This window comes from Bos indicus, chromosome 1 (assembly GCF_029378745.1).
Source record: "Bos indicus isolate NIAB-ARS_2022 breed Sahiwal x Tharparkar chromosome 1, NIAB-ARS_B.indTharparkar_mat_pri_1.0, whole genome shotgun sequence".
NCBI lineage: Eukaryota > Metazoa > Chordata > Mammalia > Artiodactyla > Bovidae > Bos > Bos indicus.
In genome coordinates this window covers 46,916,591-46,936,612 of record NC_091760.1, presented here as the reverse complement: position 1 = coordinate 46,936,612, position 20,022 = coordinate 46,916,591, and the positions used below count along the sequence as shown (strand labels likewise).

General features: G+C 40.4%; 1 protein-coding gene across 1 annotated transcript in view; it reads right to left on the bottom strand.

Annotated features, from left to right (window-relative positions):
- Positions 1-19,765, bottom strand: part of NFKBIZ (NFKB inhibitor zeta) — a 31,380-nt gene extending 11,615 nt beyond the window's left edge. The window contains exon 1 of the mRNA XM_070791549.1: positions 19,604-19,765. The gene's annotated coding sequence lies outside the window, so the exon portion shown is untranslated. The remainder of the gene's footprint in view (positions 1-19,603) is intronic.
- Between the last annotated feature and the right edge of the window lie 257 nt (positions 19,766-20,022).

The following is a 20,022-nucleotide window of genomic DNA, read 5'->3' as shown; positions in this document are numbered from 1 at the left end:
GGAAGATCCGCGCCACGCAGCCCTCCCGCCGCCCAGTGCCCGACTCCTCGCCAACCCCAACCCCGGCGTCTCCGGGAGGTTCATACGGGCCAGTCTCTGCTCAACTTAGTAAGAGTTTGCCAACATGGCTTTTGGCCGGGTCTCAAATCCTAAACTGAAAGAGATGTTGAAGCCATTTTTCTGTCGTCAAATTATAATCTGGGCAACATTTTTGGTGCCGACTGGAAATAAAAAGCATTGGCCTACACCCCTGAATCCTTGAACATTGAAACAAAGACGTCTTAGCAGAGTGATAACTATACATGCATGTATGTGTCTGTATTTACGTTTATGTCTGTATTTACGTTTATGCTGCGTAAGTGTCCACCGTGTCGGATAAATACAGGAACTTTGCTCTTTCCTGTCTTAAAATATCAATGGAGTCACACAGCGGTTTGTGTGCCGTGCTTAGTCACTCAGTCGTGGCTGACTCTGGGACTCTATGGACTGCAGCCCACCATGCTCCTCTGTCCATGGGGATTCCCCAGGCAAGAATGCTGGAGTGGGTAGCCGTTCCCTTCTCTAGTGGCTCTTCCCAACCCAGGGATCAAACCCAGGTCTCCCTCATTACAGGTGGATTCTTTACCAACTGAGCCACCCAGGAAGCCCAAGAATACTGGAGTGGGTAACCTATTCCTCCTCCAGGGGAATCTACCCAACCCAGGAACTGAACCCAGGTCTCCCGCATTGTAGGCAGATTCTGTACCGACTGAGCCACCAGGGAAGCCCAATTTTTTTTTTAATTGAAGTCCCAATTACTTGCTAAAACCTTGGCTAGGCGTTAGTGGGAACAAAAGATTAATGATTGTGTCTGTCCTTTCAAGTACATTATAATCCTGAAAGAATGATAAGGTAAGTACACACTATATTAAAAGAAACCGATTATGATTAAATATCATGAGGGATACAAAGTTCAGTTCAGTGAGTATCCTAAAAAGAAAGACAATATCTAGTGAAGGGAAAAGTGAGGTCATCAGGAAAATCTTTGCAAAGAAGGTAACATCTGAGATAGACCCCCCAAAATGAGTGAGGTTTCAACTCACAGCATTTCTTGGAAGAGGGAACAACATGAGCAAAGAATTAAGAAAAGTAGTCAGATGAAGAGAAGGGTCCCTTTTAGGATAGTCAAGGGAAGATCATAACACAATGTAAAAGGTAACTTGGTGCCTTTGGGTGGTGCACCTTCAGTGACACTTGGTCTTTATTGAACAAACATTGAGAGAACATGAAAGAATTTGGGGCGGGCAAAAATTAATCCAGAAGCAGGTCAGAGGAGGTGAGATTCAGGGGCCCAGAGGCTATTAGAAATCGCTGTAATGGCCCAAGAGAGAACCGGCCTGACCCTGGAGCAGAAGCAGTGAGAAAGAAGAAAGTAGATGGAAAGAAAACAGAGCAAGGCAGCATTACTAGGGCAGAAGGCACAGGTTGGACCTATTTGGAGATGGGCAGCAATGAAGGGGTCCCCAGTCAGGCTATGGTTTGGGGCCAGATGACCATGTGAATAGGGATGCCAGCTTCAGATCACAGGGAAATCAGGGAAAGTAGGATGTTAGGGTCCCAGGAGGAAGAAGTGAGTGAGGCAGGGGAGGAGGGAGACGTTGAGCTTGAATTGTTGAGCTCAATTGTTGAATTGTTGTAAGACCTGGTGGGGGCTCCAAAGTAAACATTTCCTTGTTTCTCAGGGATGTTGCATTGTCCCAGGAACTTCTTTTTTTTTTTTTTCTTTAAATAATTAGTATGTTTATTTTTAAGAACAAATAGACAATATGGACTTTTTAAAAAAATAATAATTCACAATTAAAACAATCATACAGTGTTGGAGCATGATGGTATTTTTAACTATACTCTGTAGCCAAATTGGTAAACTGTTCAGCCCAGGGTTATATTCTCAGTTTGCACAATTAGAATGAAACCAGTTTTCTCTATTCTCTTACTACTCTTTCAACAGTCACTGCTAATAAAGATGGCAGCCATCATTTAAATACATATCATTAGGTAAAGAACATAAATGTCAATAAAACATTTTCTATTAAGTAGCAGGCTGATGGCACCATAAAAAAACGAAAATTTTTCAAGTTGTTAAATATAGTCAAAGTCATAATGGAGTACATTAATATTGTTTGGCATTCTCTCAGTATTCCTTTTTTTTAATATAAATTTATTTTAATTGGAGGCTAATTACTTTACAATTTTGTATTGGTTTTGCCATACATCGACATGAATCCGCCACGGGTGCAAACGTGTTCCCCATCCTGAACCCCCCTCCCACCTCCCTCCCCATCTCATCCCTCTGGGTCATTCTAGTGCACCAGCCCTGAGCATCCTGTATCATGCATCAAACCTGGACTGGCGATTTGTTTCACATATATTATACAAGTTTCAATGCCATTCTCCCAAATCATCCCCCCCTCTCCCTCTCCCACAGAAAGACTGTTCTATACATCTGTGTCTCTTTTGCTGTCTCGCATACAGGGTTGTCGTTACCATCTTTCTAAATTCCATATATATGTGTTATTATAATGTATTGGGGTTTTTCTTTCTGGCTTTCTTCACTCTGTATAATAGGCTCCAGTTTCATCCACCTCATTAGAACTGATTCACATGTATACTTTTTAATGGATGAGGAACTTCTTGCTGCCTTTCTCTCCTGCCAATTTTGGGGTTTTGGTAAATTTTTTAAAAAATCAAAAGGAAACAACTCCCTTGATGTAGCTGCAGAAAATACAAGGGTCCAGTAACTGCAGTTCCTCAGAAACCAAAATTACTTAAAAGATGTTCCAAATGAGATATTAGACTTTCTCAATAAAATGTTTCCTTTTTTTTTCCTTCCAACTAAAATTTTATGTATGATAAAGGCCATAAATGGCCATCCAAATAAATTCATGGCAATTTTTTTTCTACAAAGTTGTTTCTCCCCTTGAAATTATTTCCCATTTCACTTGGTATATAAAAATTCAAGCTTCAAAATCATGGCCTCTGGGGAAATTAATATAGATACATATGGTCAGTAGACTAATGTTTCAAAATAAATGTTCAAAGTTTTCTATGAAATACCAAAGCAATCATACTGCTTAAAGAGACCACCATCCAGGTTCGATGCCTGGTTCAGGAGGATTCCACACACTTCAGTACAACTAAGCCCCTGCACCACAACTGCTGAGCCCACATGCTGCAACCAATGAAGCCCGCTCCCCTAGAGCCTATGTTCCACAACAAGAGAAGCCCACGCCGGGCAACAAAGAGAAGCCCACGCCGGGCAACAAAGAGTAGCCCCCGCTCACCACAACTAGAGAGAGCACAGACACAGCAACGAAGACCCAGTGCAGCCAAATAAATATTAATAATAAATAATAAAATAAATTTTTAAAAAAGACCACAACCTCCAATACACAATCAAGAATGGTTATTTGTTAACATCACTACAAAAATTAAATGCTTATTTAAATGTTGAACTATAAACTCAAGTTTAGTCTATTAGGTTGAGTTATATGACACTGCCACTGTTCTGATCAAATACAGTGGAACATGCACTCTGTGAAGACGGCCAACCATGATACATACAAGGACTTTCTGGGAAAGTCCACTGAGGCCAAGAGACAGAACTAACTTGCTAGCTATGTGAGTGAGCCATTCTAAAAGCAGATCCTCCAGCTCCATGTCTGGCCTTCAGATGACCACAGCACTGACCAACATCTCGAAGGTAGTCGTATGAGTAACCTCGAGTTAGAAACCCCTCTTTTAAAGCCACTCCTAGATTCCTGACCACAGAAACAGTATTTGAAAAATGAGCCCTTGAGAATTTGCCTAGTTTATACCACTCATCATAGGTGGAGAAGAGATCAAAATCTTTATCTGTCTGAGTCTGGAGCCCAATCTTTTGCTTTAGAAAGAGATATCAGAAGACATTTCCTCAAGGCTCAGATGCACTGTCTACATCTGAAGATATAGAAAAGGATGAAAATGACAGATCAGAGTTCCCTTTCTCATGGAAGGAGAAATCTATTCCAAAGCAATTGGAAGGAACTGTAAGTTTAAAAAAAAAAAAAAAAAACTTGATGGTGCTGTCCTTTTCTTTGACTTTATAGATGTTAATAATTTACCTTATTGTGTCTTATATGATAGAGCATTCTGCATAGTAATGTGGTGCCAGTTAAGTTGTACTACTATTTTTAGAGCAGACATTCAGGGTTTTAAAAAGAGGCACTGACTTTTTAAATGTGGATGTAATAAACTTTTGAAAAGCCAAAAATTATTTGGTGCAGCTCTTCAAACCTGAAAAGAAAAAGCCAGTGAAGTATCTTATAGAGTAAGTTATTGTAACTGCACTGGCTGAATAAATGAGAGAACAATAAAGCCTGGTGGAGTTTAGCTTTCTGAGTGCCTTCTAGATGAGAAGTCAGCAAAAGAAACCATGGCACAGCCACTTTCCAATGTTACAGTAACATCAAATTAAAGATCTAGCTGTAGACTGATCCTTTTCTGTAGAACTGCATTTTTGTCTTAGAATTGGACAGATCTGCCAACTGTCTGGACTTGCTCTCTTGAATGTATTCATCAGGAATCAGCACCAGTTAATCATCAAAGATCTTTCATATAAACACATGATGACAACAAACATGAGGTGCTGAGTCATTTGAAGTATACAATAATTTTTTTAATTTCATCATTTATCCTGGAACATTTGTGTTGACATTTGGACTGATAGTACAAAAGCAATGGTGGGTAAAATTAATGGTGCCTTACAACAAAATGAACTAGTCAACATCATATTCTTCACCACTACCCATTTGCAAAGAAAAAGAAAAAAAAAAAAGGAGTGGGGAGAAGCCGGTTTCACTTAAGGAGTCATAGATGAAACAATAATAAATACTAACTTCATTAAAACTTGGGCGGGAAGATGAGAAGTGTGTGCTCTGCTTTATTTCCCACTGTTTCTCCCATAAATGTGTTTTGTACATCCAGCAGTTACTACATTTTTTAAATTTTACTTTTAAACTTATCCTCTATTTTTCCCACCTTTAAATAATTCCCTTCCCAGTAAGTTTACATGTAATTATTTGAAATTTCACATAGGAAAAACATTAAAAATAGTGTTATAACTTTTATATGCTGGGAAAAGATAAAACTAGTCAAATTAGTTTGCTTTTGTTTTTGTTTTCAGAAGACTCCTTTCATAGCAGTATTTATTTATGTAGCTCCACCAGCAAGCTATGATTATGTTTTAGGCCAGTCAGTTTAGAACAGATGCCCTGGGCTACACTGCACACTTGGCCTTGGTCACATTTGTAGCAGCTGGTGCTGCTGCTGCTGCTGCTAAGTCGCTTCAGTCGTGTCCGACTCTGTGCGACCCCATAGATGGCAGCCCACCAGGCTCCTCCATCCCTGGGATTCTCCAGGCAAGAACACTGGAGTGGGTTGCCATTTCCTTCTGGTGCAGTAGGTTATAAATATCTTTTATGGCAACACAGAGTAGTAGTAGGTTCGATATACATGACGAACAGTATTAGAGCTCAGTATTTTATGCATTTTTAGCATTTAAAAATATTTTTGCTTTAGTGTGAGGAAGGTTAGGATGGGCAAGACCGTGATAAAAATAGCTATTGCTATGACATTAGGAAAGAAAAAAAAAGACTGGGGCAGTATTCCTAAAAAAAGATAAGCCTCTTAAAGTGCTTAGCAGAAACAGTGTAGTGTTAAAATAGGACAATGATACTAAGGAGAAAATGAAAGAATGTATCAGGAGTAAACTGATAATGCATAGGGTAACTGGATTTTTATGAATTTTATGCTAGTCGTTTACATCATGTACTATGTATGTTAAATTAAAAAAAGATCATGAAAAAAAAACCGTGACCCTTGAAATACATGTATCCTTAATATATTATGACAGTTGTCCGGAAAGGCATTTGGTCTGTTAAGTTGAATGAAATGATACGACATTGCCATTGATTCTAATCAAATACTGTTTGAGTTGAGAGCTAATTAGTCACTGTTTTACATGGAACACCAATTTTTCTTGACTGACAAACAGGTTATTGAGATTCGGGTATTTGTCAGATTTTTTCTTTATGAACAAAGCAAGACTGTCAAGAAACAACTGACAGTATTTTTTCCCAGTGATAAAATTCAAGCCTTCAAATGAAAATTAGAACTTGGGAAACTTCTAACAACCTGAGCTTGAGAACTTCCCAATATTTGAAGACATTTTTGATGAGGTCAATAGTGATATGTTATTAACAAATACAATTTTTTCTGTATTACATAATGAAAGGTGACAACATTACAAAATTTGCATAACTCAATACACTAATATTTTCCAAATGAACAATGGAAGTTGTCATTACAAAACTTACAAAATCACACATGGGTAAAAGATCCATTCAAGGTGAAAGAAAGACCAATGGATATTAATTGTATCAGAGAACAAAAGGTACATAATATGGTTTCAGATTCCACATTGCATTTATCCTTTAAGGAGTTACCACTTATTTTGGTATAATATTAAAAAAGAATATCTACAATTACCTGAAATGACTATTAAAACATTTCTTCCTTTTCCAACTACATAGCTGTATGAGGAAAAATTTCCTTTCTATAACTGCAGAAAGCTATGAGACTCTGTCTGCTGTAAAGTCAGACCTTAAGAGATTTACAAAACTGGAAAACAATACTGCTCTTCTGGGAATTTCCTGGTGGTCCAGTAGTTAAGAATCCACCTGCCAATGCGGGAGACATGGGTTCGATCCCCGGTCCAGGAAGATCCCACATGCCATGGGGCAACTAAGCCCCTGTGCCACCACTATTGAGCTGGTGCTCTAGAGCCCACCAGCTACAACTACTGAGCCCATGCTCTGCAACGAGAAGCCACCATAATGAGAAGCCTGTGTACTGCAGTGAAGACCCAGTACAACCAAAAGTAAAATAAATAAATAAATAATTTTTAAAAATACTATTTTTTCTAGTATAGAAATTATAGTTTTTAACATAAATTAGTAAGTAAAGGTTTTTTGTTTTATTAGTAGGACGTAGGCAATATATCATTCAAAATAACAGTTCTATATTGAACAAATAATTGTTGAACACCTGACTCTGGAACATTCCTCTCTTCTTCATCGCTATTTAAACTGGCCAAGACAGGACTTTGTCTCTCACCTGAGCCAAATGATTACCCATCTAGCCTTGTCCACCTAAAATCCATCCTCCAGACTGCCATCAGCATGCCATATAACACCCAAATCTAAACATTTCTTTATTCCACTTAAGGATGCTTCAAATGGCTCCCAGTCATCTTTAGCATTGAGTTGAGTCTTCTTAGGATGGCAGCTGTCCAAGCCCTGCCCTGATCACAAGTCTCCTCTTCCTCTTTACTTGTAGCATTCCCAAACTGAATATTTGTTGTTGTTTAGTTGTAAAGTTGTGTCCAACTCTTTTGTGACCCCCATGGACTGTAACCCACCAGGCTCCTCTGTCTGGGATTTCCTCATGGGATTTCCCAGGCAAAAATACTGGAGTGGGTTGCCATTTCCTACCCCAGGAGATCTTCTCAACCCAAGGATTGAACCTGTGTCTCCTGCATTGGCCACTCCAGTATTCTTGCCTGGAGAATCCCATGGACAGAGGAGCTTGGCGGGCTACAGTCCATGGAGTCACAAAGAGTCAGACACAACTGAGTGTCTTACGCTCTTGCATTGGCAGGCAGATTCTTGACCACTGAGCCAACCTGGGAAGCCCCAAACTGAATATAGTCGCTCACAGATCTGGGACTTTGCTTCCTCTGTCCCTTCTGCACAAATGCTCTACTCTTCCTCACCTGGCCAACTCATACTCATCTTTGCCAACACTCAGATCAATATCCAACACCCCTGGAGCCTTCCTTGACCTTCCCTCCTTCCCACCCTCACTCTCACTCCCAGACTGGCATAAAGACCCCTATTCTGCACCCCCACGCAGAGCTACAACACAGCTCTTAAGCTGTGCTGAAGTCATCCATTTGGGTGAGTCTGTCCCTTCTGTTCCACTATAAATTCCCAGGACATGTATCCCTTGTGAGCAGCCAACAACCTGTTACACAGTACATTAATTGATTGGTAGAAACAAATGTAAGTGCTTCCAAAATTACTTTTGTGCAACATCACAGACATCAAAATAGATGCTTTGACCCCTTCATTCTCAGCACCTGGATTACTATAAAACTATTTCAGGTATCTTCCAAATTTAAAAAACTCAGTTGTCTTAGCCCAGGATTCTTTGGTTCATATCAACTTTGTAAAGAACATAAAATGTTTTCAGGAGTTTTCACACCAGATATCATATTATCTAATACAGTGATTTTTTTAATGATTTCTCTGAAAATAGCAATGTATTATCTCTGTATCAATGTAAAACACTTTTGAACATCTCAAGAAACATCTAAATTTCTGGGTATTCAATAGATTTTTTAATGCAGAGGAATAAATTAGACCATATATTTTATATTTTCATTTATTCTTCAATATGATACTGCCTTCTAAATGGAAGGTACTTTTCTAGGCACTGGGTGCATCAAACAAAAAGTCCTGTCTTGATGGAGCTTACATCCAGAAACATGAACATTCTATCTGGTAGTATCATATACTCAGATACTATTACTGAGATACATATACTCAGTTCTACTGAGACTCATAATACTTCCCAATAGATCACCCATAGCATCTGACATACCTGGCTATGGCCCAGAGAGCTAGAGTTATGGAGAGCCACAAGCTGCTTCCTTACAAATGACGTAACACTATTTTGTGTCTTTTGGCCTGGGAAGATGAAAAAATTGGCTCTGAAGATAGTTTCCTGGATCCTGTTTGAAGCAAATTATTAACATCTGATAGCAAAGCATAGTACACCTTTATATTTCCTTTGAGGAAACTTCTCAAAGCAGGCAAATCTACCTGTCTAGTAACCTAATCATCATGAGGATGAATTAATGAAACATTTGCACATCTTGGAACACTCCTCAGTGCTGACAGAATGAATTTGGAACACCTCTAAGTACCGTATGTGCAGTACACACAACTTTGCATATTATGCACTGATTGTGTCAAGGAAAAATTAATGCTGGAGTGTCTCTGGAGACATCTCTCTGGGGCTTTCTCTTACATAAAGTATATATAAAAGGTGCCATGTTCCACTTTGTCTCACAAATATTTTCTGAGCACTTACGAAGTCCATGATATAAAGTAACTCTACTGCTTTCCAGTGAGTACCCAAGGCCTGGTCTCTGATAGACGGGAAAAACAGGCTACTTGTGCAAAGCCAGGCCACACAGCTAAACATCTCAGTAAATGTAGACACCTGTAACAGAGGCTGAATCACAGCAGTGCTACAACACCCTGAGATGCCTTCCAGTCCAGCAACAGAGTGAAATTCCAGTATGTAAACTGGAAGATGAAACAAATTTGTATTCCCCTTTAACACTTTATTTCCAGAGAAATGAAATGTTTTTCCATTGAATTTGAGGAGATATTCACATGCTGTAAATGTGTGTATGATTTGTGCAAAATTATCTGCTGTGTACGATGGAGTAACGTTCAGTGTTGGTCTGAAGGGCTCACCTGATATACTATAGTATCTAATAAGTAATGATCCAGACTCACATAATACAAGTGCACTCTCCTAAAATTCACCTGTAGAGTAAATTGTTCTCAGTTCATGAGGGTGTTTCCTGGTTTCTATTTATAATAATGAACTTTATCCAAAACAGACACAGAAAATAGAACTTTATCCAAAATAGAAATATAAGGTATGCCTTGTCTAAAAGGACAGAGAATTACCAGTTCTGTGGTTGCTTCTGCTTTCTCTGCCTTGTCGACAACTCAGATATTTCATTTCCACATATATGAAAGAAACCACCATCATATATAGTGGATGTAGGACTATTGTCCATTCTTGCCTGCTGTAAAGTTACTAAAATCTGAACTGCCTGAAACAGAATGATGAAGAAAGAAGTCTTCACCAAACTCCCCTTTTTCCTCTCCATTTTCCTTTTTGCTACTCTTTTCCTGCACAAATCTATAGACTCCAGACAGTAACACATAGTCCAGAATTATCCTTCCCTATACATCCTCCTACTATTAAAAAAAAAAAACAAAACCCTTCCATCCTCTGGGAAGTTAGCTCAGCTTTTAAGAGCAAAATACTGGACTTCCCTGGTGGCTCAGTAGAAAAGAATTGGCCTGCCAATGCAGGGCACGTGGTTTCAGTCCCTGGTCCGGGAGGATCCCGCATGCCCAGGAGTAGCTGAGCCCTTGTGCAACTCCTACTGAGCCTGTGCTCTGGAGCCTGCAGCTGCTGAGCCCACATGCGGCAACTACAGAGGCTCATGTGCCCCAGAGCCCATGCTGCACGACAGGGGAGGCAACCACAATGGGAAGCCCACACTGCAGCTACAGAGTGGCCCTCCACTTTCTGCAGCTAAAGAAAAGCCCACGAGGCAACAAGGACTCATGACACCCAAAAATAAATACTTTTTTAAAAAGAAAATGCTGATAACTGAATCACCTTGCTGTACACCTGAAACTACAACATTGTTCATCAGTGATGAAGTGAAGTGAAATTCGCTCAGTCATGTCTGACTCTTTGCGACCCCATGGACTGTAGCCTGCCAAGCTCCTCTGTCCATGGAATTCTCCAAGCAATAATACTGGAGTGGGTAGCCATTCCCTTCTTCAGGGGATCTTCCCAACCCAGGGATTGAACCCAGGTCTCCCACATTGCAAGCCAATTCTTTACCATCTGAGCCACCAATGGTACTTCAATGTAAAGTAAAAATTAAAAAAAATATACCCTGATAAACTGATTCACATTGTAATATAAATAAATAACTTTGTTTCCTTTCATGGGAATAATTACTTTTTCAAGAGAAAAAAAGATCTGAAGATAATTCAGCCCAAATAACTGAATGTTTCACAGTTGAATTTTGGAATCGGAAGTCATTAAGCAAAGAAGGCTTTTGAGAGAAGACCCTTCACTCTTCCTTTGTGTAAGGTATTGGCCCATGTGCATCTGCAAAGATGTGAAGCTAGGAAACCCCCAAACATTATTCCACTTTCTTTTAGGTAATGATTTAAACCTTCTCTTTTCCTAGAAGAAAAGGCTAAATTTGAAAGGTGAGATAATTTGAGCTTAATAATGCCTTGTTAATAGAGAAATAGGATACCATACTTCTAAGCGCTCAGTACACAGCTGTTTAATAAACATGTTGACTGGATTGATTTATACGTTGACTTATCTTTTTAAAAATTTTCATGGCCATAATCTTCTCTTCCCTTTTAAACACAGGTGACACATATCTGTCAAATTAGATTAGGGTCTTCTATGAGGAAGAATTTTATCAAGAAGAATTATACTTCTAGAACTCTTGATTCAGAATTTAAAACTTAAAGTTTGGGGGCTTTGGGGAGGGAAAGAGTTGGGGGCTTGGTTTTTTCACATACATTTATAGGGATTTATTTTGAATTTCTTTTTTTTTTTGGAGGCGGATTCTTTTTTTTTTAATTTTATTTTACTTTTAAACTTTACATAATTGTATTAGTTTTGCCAAATATTGAAATGAATCCACCACAGGTATACATGTGTTCCCTATCCTGAACCCTCCTCCCTCCTCCCTCCCCATACCACCCCTCTGGTATGCAACCCCCAAAATGGGGTTGCATGGCCCTTGAAAACACCTCCCCAGTGATTTTGATAGACCATTAAGGAAGAATTCCTGATTTGTTGGAGAACTATCGCTCTAAATTACTTTACCCAATAATTCTAGTGCCGTTTATACCACTCAGACTACCTAAAAAAGAGGAACTAGATTTAATAAGACTTCCCTGGTGTCTCAGATGGTAAAGCGTCTGCCCACAATGCAAGAGACCTGGGTTCAATCCCTGGGTCAGGAAGATCCCCGGGAGAAGGAAGTGGCAACCCACTCCAGTTCTCTTGCCTGGAAAATCCCATGGATGGAGGAGCCTGGTAGGCTACAGTCCATGGGGTCACAAAGGACATGACTGAGCGACTTCACATCTGTATAAAATACAAGAAGATTCAGGTACCTTTGATTTATGATTTCTTAGAAAAAAGAAGTAAGCTGGACTTGGTTTAAATGCCTAGCTGACCTATATTTTATGAGACAGAATACCGTAAAACAGCAGGCCTTCTGGAGAAAATTGTAGAGAAAGGCAATAGACTTAAGTTTGAACAGACTGTTGGCACCTACATAGGTACATGGAGAGATGAATCTTTAAATACAGGTGCGATGAGTAAAAGGAAAAGACATGATGACAGAAGACTCCACAAGTAACCTTCTATAAAAATTACAGCAGAGAGAGTAGATGCAAACAGATAATCTGATAAGAGTAACCAGATTGCTGAAACACTTGGATTTTTTTTTAAAAAGTCACACCTACTTTCTCATAAAGGGATGCCACTGCAGAGAAGGGACTACATGATCATGATTTGGGGAAAGTAGAATTTAAGGATAAACACAAACAGAAACAAAACAAAAATTTAAACTATACAGTTTAAAATTAAGATTCTCAAATATATGTGCCAGTGTGTTTATTTATCTAAAGATACTTGTTAAGGAAAAATATTTTAAGGAAAGATAAAAAGACAATATTTAGCAATCTGTCATCAATTTAAATTCTATTAGACATGAAATTTAACTTAGTTATAGCTTCTTTCAGCAAATATTTATTGGGCACCTACAATGTTCTGAACCCTCTTCCAGGTACTAAGAATTCAGTCCTGGACAAAAATAGCCTATGGTCTCATGGAGCTTACATTCTACTGGAAAAGACAGACAGTAATAAAACAGCTATATAAATATAAAGGGGAATTCCCTGGCTGTCCAGTGGTTAGGACTCCAAACTTCCATTGCTGGGGGCCAGGGTTCTATCCTGGTCAGGGAACTAAGGTCCCACAAGCCATGTAGCATAACCAAAAAAGAAAAAATTGAAAAATAAGCCAGACTGTGATAATGTGCTATGAAGAAAAACACAGCAAGGCAAAGGGAGAGAGAGATGCTATTTTAGCCAAAGAGGTCCTGGAAAACTTCTGTATTATGCTCCAAATCTACGTGACAACACAGCAGTTTGAGATCTGAGAGTTCTTGTCTCCTGTCTGTTTTGAACTCTGAGCAAGCTTCCCCACTCCACAGGTCAACACTGACCTGTATTAAAAACTCTGGATTCCTAACTCCAGCTCCAACTTCATCTCTGAGTTCTAAATCCATGATGCCAAGAGTTAAATCAACAAAACTAAAACCAACCTAGCTCCCCCCTGGCTCCTTCAGCCCTCACCAAGACTCTCAACAGTTTTCTGGAAACATCTAGAGGACTTAATATTTCAACTCTTTCTGCTCCTTCATTCCACTGTAAAAAAAAAAAAGTACCAAAAGTTCATTCTCCAAATATTCCCCACATGTCCTATAGTCCTCATTCTCACAAGTATCACATTGAACAGCAGCTGGAAATTTGTCTGGGAAAGCCCTGTTCAACCACAATTGGACCCCATGACCTCACACATCAAAACCAAATCCTTAGGCCTGGTTTTCATCCCCTTCAAAATCCAGCTGCATCAGATCTGTTATGGGCTGAATTATGTACTCCCCAAATTCTTATGCTGAAGGCCCCACCCCAGGACCTCAGAGTGTGATTGTATTTGGAGATAAGGGCCTTTAAAGGGATAATTAAGTTAAAATGAAGCCATTAGGATGTGCCTTAATCCAATTTGACTGAAGTCCTTGTTAAAAGAGAAAGAGACACCACGGACGTGTGTGCAGAGGAAAGGCCATACATGCACACATGAGAAGGCAGCCATCTGCCATCCAAGGGGAGAGGCTTCAGGAGAAACCCACTGGCATGTTGATCTTGGACTTCTAGCTTCCAAAACTGTGAGCAAATGAACTTCTGTTATTTAAGCTGCCCAGGATGTAGTATTGTTACGGCAGCCCGAGCAGACTAATGTACACTATCTGTTCACATATCTGTCTACTACTCAACATGCAGTCCTTACAAATGATGCTGGAAAACAGCACACTAATTCATCCCAGACTTTTATCCAAGCTAGAATTCTTGCCTGTGATATTCTTCACCCCTTGCTTAAAAGCACAAGTCAAACAAACCTGCTTCAAGTCAAATCCCAGCTTCATTTACCTAATAGCCACGAAGCTTTAATTAACTTCTCTATGACTCTGTTTTCTCATCCATAAAATGGGTACATCCCTGAATTCAGCCAGCAGGTAGGTTAAATGAGGTAGTATACACGACATGCCTAGCACAACTCTTGGCACATAGCATACATTCAATTGTGATAGTTGTAGTTGATACCCATTTTTCAAAGCTCCAAGGCTCCACTGATTGGTTATCATTCAATCAATGATAGGCTGGTGGCCTGTTTGTACCACTGGCACAACTTGAAGAGAATATGGAGGAGGAGACTCATGGAGTCAAACTTGGAGCCCTAGCCTAGAGGACAGGATGCCACCTGAGAACATCGGAGTGAATGTTCTCCTGCCGCTGCATGTCACCCCGTATCTGCAATCTGATCAGGGCAGTCTCGGAGCCCTCCCCTTCCAGTAAAATGTCAAGAAGGGGTTTCAAAATTAATTTACACTAAGATATAAACAGTAACCTTTGTTAAAAGGCTTTCTTAAAAAGGCTATCTTTCATTTTAAGAAAGCTCTCCCACAAGATGAATGACATGAAACCCAGATAATTGACAAACATATAAGTGAGGAACGGGATGAAGACCGCATGTTCTTTAGCAAATATTGTCACACATTCTACCTCCTTCTGCTACAAACATTTTGGCTGCAATCTGGGGCCATCCCTAGACTTTGACATTAGGTATATCAGCATCTGCCATCCTTCAGATAGTTCTAGTTCCTCTGTCCTGCCACTAGAGATGCCAAGGGTAAATTCAGCAGCCTTGCCTAGGGCTCATTTTCCATATCTCCAACCCTTGTCTTCCACCCCTAATTAAATCCACCTCCTTTACCCTGGACAGAGGTATAAAATAGCAAGTTCTTACAGCCTTCAAAATAGTTTTTCACAGGTTAGAAAACAAATAATTATTTCATTTTTCTTTCCATTCTGGTTTATTTGTTCAACCAAAATTCATGGAGTGCCTGCACACATATGCTGCAGAGGTGAGAGAAGGAGATAGAAGAAAGGAAAGGAGAATGAAAATCCAAACTCCTGTAATTCCTACCCTCAGTTGGGTTAGTCTCCATTCACGTCTGTAGATTGCCTTTGTAGCTCTGATCCTTTTAAATCTCCCACAAGCCTCCCGAGGTTTCTTTTAAACATAGGATTCCACTCAAGTGGTCCACATTTGCAAAAAGATCTGATCCATGTGTATTAACTCCCCAGCCATGCACTTGCTTGTAAGCACACACACTGTAATGTGTGAACATGCAAGGGTGAGTGTGTTGGACAGGTTGATGTAATAGTCATGGTGCTGAATTATTCTGAAGATTATTTACTCTGAACTTCATATCCCTTTCTGTCATATTCACTGCACTTGGCCAAACACTGCACAACATGAGTTAAAAAGCATCCTGGTACTGCTGCTATAGAAAATGGTCATATTAAACAGAATTAGCATATGATCCAGTAATCCCACTTCTGGGTATGCACCCAAAATAATTGAAAGCACAGACTAAAAACAGATTATGATGACCTAAATGGGAAGGAAATACAAGGAAGAGGCGATATATATGTCCATGTGACTGATTCACTTTTCTGTACAATAGAAACTAACACACATTGTAAAACAATTGTACTCCACACTTTTAAAAAATGCAGAATTACAAGCTTCACTCCAGACCTCCTGAAACAGAATCTATAGTTCAGTGAGATTGCCAGGTAATTCTTACACACCATTAAAATTTAAGAAACACTGCCTTAAAAGACAGGTATTGAAATTCTTCCTCCATTAATCACAGCATTTTATTTTTTAACCATCCAAGTATATTCATTTATTACTCCACTCATCCTATACTTATAGCTTCCCAGGTAGCACTAGTGGTAAAGAACCCCCCTGCCAATGCAGGAGACATAAGAGATGCAGGTTTGATCCCTGGTTCAGGAAGATCCCTTGGAGGAGGGCATGGCAACCCACAACAGTATTCTTGCCTGGGAAATCCCATGGACAGAGGAGGGCTACAGTCCTGGTGGGCTACAGTCCAAAGAGTTGCAAAGAATAGGACACAACTGAAGCAACTCAGCATGCAACCAAGCATCCTATACTGTGGACCCTATAGAAAAAGCAAACTCGAAAAGAATCAGGCAAAAAAATTAAAAAAGAAAAAATAGATACAAAGCATGGAATTTTCCATCCTGGGGGCTACCCCCACATACAAAGAAGTCAGTTCAGGTAGTTAACTCACTCTGTGATAGCAGGGATGGTAGAGAGCAGGTGAATGGTTCTGCCAGGTGCCTGCAGCTTCTGTCTTCAGAAGCAGCAGCAGAGGGCCCTTCACCAGAAGTATGACTAGCTTGACTAGTATGACTAGTATCCAAGCCTTAGCTTTCCAGCAGGGCAGGAAGCATCCTGAGAGGAGCAACGTGAACAAGCAGCTGGATTCCACTTCCTTTACAGTTCCAGCTGTTGTGTCCAAAAACGGCTCAATAAGTAAGATGCTGCCTCTCTCCAAAGTGTAGTCCAACCACTTCCATCAGTTCCACCCTTTTGCTTTGCTCTTTGAGGTCTGAAAGATTTTCCTGTGGTCTTCTTAAAACATAAAGGGTCATGGCGGTTATCAACTACCATAACTAATGAGCAGTTAGATCTGAACAGGGAGTGGATGGCAGCCAGGTATGAGTGAAGGAAAAGGAGGGACCCTTGGAAGTCAGGACTCTGGAAAGAGATTGATGTCTTTCCATTGTTCCTCCGCTAATATCCCAGTGGCCTGGTGCATTGGCTGTGGGGACAAGGTCTCTCAGATTTAACTCAAGCTCTGCCATTTAGGATCTGGGTGACCCTGAATCCATGATCCATCCCTCTGAGCCTCACTTTCTTGCCTATAAAATAAGGCTACTGATGCTACTTCAGATGCCATTGTGATAGCTGAATGAGACCTTGTTGGTCATCTCCCTAAATGAGTGTTTAATAAATGTTAATTCCCTATCCATGAACTTTCCCCAAGAAGCAGTAAAATACTTCCATTCACTTAGTTTGGAAGGAAAGTGTTTTACCTCATAGTCTGTCTCAAATTAAAGGAACAGGAAGTGCTTTAATCAGAAACCACGTATGCTAGCTCTAATGACGGGCTTCACCAAAACTGTATGGAGCATGGTACTCTCTGAGTCTGTGAGATTACATAACCCCGAAACTGCCAGTCATCAGAGAGCTGAATTCCCCTCTTAGATATATGCATGAGTCCTCCTCTTGTGGAAAATAGTGGAAATTCAAATTGGTTAAAAAGATGCTGAACCACCAAAAAAAAAAAAAAAAATTCTTAGTTCACAAGAAATCACAGTAAAACGCCTAAAAAGTTCATAATAACTTTGAGGCAAGTTCAAAAATCCAAGAATCACAGAAACTTTAGAAAACATCCCACTGCCCACTTTGACTACATCAGTCAAGACCCAGGTAACATCTGGAATGAGGATTATCCACCTTTCTCACCATCAGGAGTTCAGCATCAGGCCAAGAAAGCCAAAAGGTGAAGCCAGCCTCCTGATCTTCCTGTTAACCTGGGGAGAAAATCAAGAGGCCACCAGATCAGTGTCAGCTTAGAGCCAAAGGGAAATGGCTTTCTCAGGAGCAGTTCACCCTGGATCCCAGAATCATTAGAAAATCTTCCCTCTCAGCAGGGCTCTCCGCAGGTCTTTAACATCTGAGAGGACTTTTTTTTTTGTTTCTGGACTCCTTTCAGTACAAAACAGAATGATAGAGGCTTGCCTCAATAAGGAAAGGTAGAAGTTGGACCACTAACTTGTGCTGATCATGATCATCACCTCCCTACAAGGACGGATAGTGCTGATCGCTGACCATGATGTTTTGCTGTGCACCCACGACTTTTTTTCCCTTTTTCCGCTGTGTTGCGCACCTTGAGGGAATCTCAGTTCCTCCACCAGGAATTTAATTGAGGCTCCCCCCCCGCCACCCCCCCGGCATTAAAAGCCTGGAATCCTAACCACTAGGCCACCAGGGAACCCCTGTGGGCCCACTTCTTGTGCTAACTCTTCCCAGACTGTCTCTTCTATAGCATCTGTACCCTGTACCCTAACCAACTGTGTCTTTAGCCAAAGCAAATGATATTATAATGAGGGGGTGGGGAGGTGTGGACCAGACACTGTGCTCTGAAGCCAAATAAAAAGACTTTAGGGTCATCTGAACATTTAGATGATCTGTGTGGCTGATCTCCTCTATCAAGGATTGTGGCTGCTGCTGCTGCTAAGTCGCTTCAGTTGTGTCAGACTCTGCGACCCCATAGACAGGAGCCCATCAGGCTCCACCGTCCCTGGGATTCTCCAGGCAAGAACACTGGAGCAGGTTGCCATTTCCTTCTCCAATGCATGAAAGTGAAAAGTGAAAGTGAAGTCACTCAGTTGTATCTGACTCTTAGCGACCTCATGGACTGCAGCCTACCAGGCTCCTCCGTCCATGGGATTTTCCAGGCAAGAGTACTGGAGTGGGGTGCCATTGCCTTCTCCGCAAGGATTGTGGAGGGTGGTGAATAAGCCTCGGAAATTTTTCTCTCCTTCTACTGTCTAAACAACTTACTGACAAGAGAGGCAAAAAAAAAAAAAAAAAAAACACCCCAAAACAAAAATTTATCCCACCTGATCACTAATGTATTTCTTTAGATGCCAGATTTAAAGTGAGGGAATATATATTACCAAGTGCTTAAAATTTATGTAATAAATGTCGTCCTCTGAGACACCCCACCTCATGATGGCCAGCCAGTTCACTAATACTCATGGAGAGACTTTCAATCCATCCTACCTAGAAATGCATTTTTATTCATACAAAATCCCAGAGTGTAATAGATTTGAAGGAACCGCCAAGTTATCAAACTTCAAGGGTTCCTTCATTCATAAAATTGGTAATGCGTGTCTTTCATTTTACAAAGGTAACTTAAGAATTACAAACTATACAACATTTTGACCTATTCAGAAAAAATTTTCCATAAAGATATAGCTCTATGCCTACCCTTGGTGAGAAATATACCACTAAACCCACACTCAAACCTCCTGGGAGACTGCTACCCAGGAGTATCATAGTTGTACTTCACTGGCTAACTAAATGTTTGTACATTAGTTTTATGATACTTTCATCACCCATTCTATCCACCTCCTCCATCAGCATCTTAGTCTTTCCTGGCTTCAAAAAGAACAGACATAATTCATAGTCATCACCAAACTAAAAAGACATCCCAGATTGTCCTTCCCCAAAATACCTGCCCCCTAATATTTTGCCCCCAAACAAGTATCAGAAAGTGACTCCAAAGTAAAGAATCTGGATATGGGAAAAAGAAAAAAAAAAATCATCATTTAAGAGACTTTTTCATACTAAATATCAAATAATAAAAATATACCTTTGTGTTTGAAGAGTCAAGTCATACAAATACGTAAAGGCAAATCAACTGTTTCCAGCTGTAATCAGCGATAATAACCCAAGTACGTGAGAGCATGAGAAAGATGATCAGTTTCCTTTTGAGGTTATATGATAAGCAGCAGCAGCAGCAGTTAAGCAGCCTTTTTCTCTAAGAACTCGGTGTCTGACCTCTTGGCTGGAGGAGGCCAGCCCCTCTCCTGGCCCCCTTTATAGCGTTGGCTTGCTGCTCACTGCTCTAGAAAGGGATGGGGGCGGGGGAAGCTAAGGAACAGTTTTCTAAAATACAGAACACGGTCAAACTCTCATTCGAAAGGGGCTGCGTGGGCACAGAGGAGGGGCAGAGGAGGCAGGAAGGGAGCAGCAAGGACTCAGTTCGTGGACTTTTTTTCTGCACCCTGG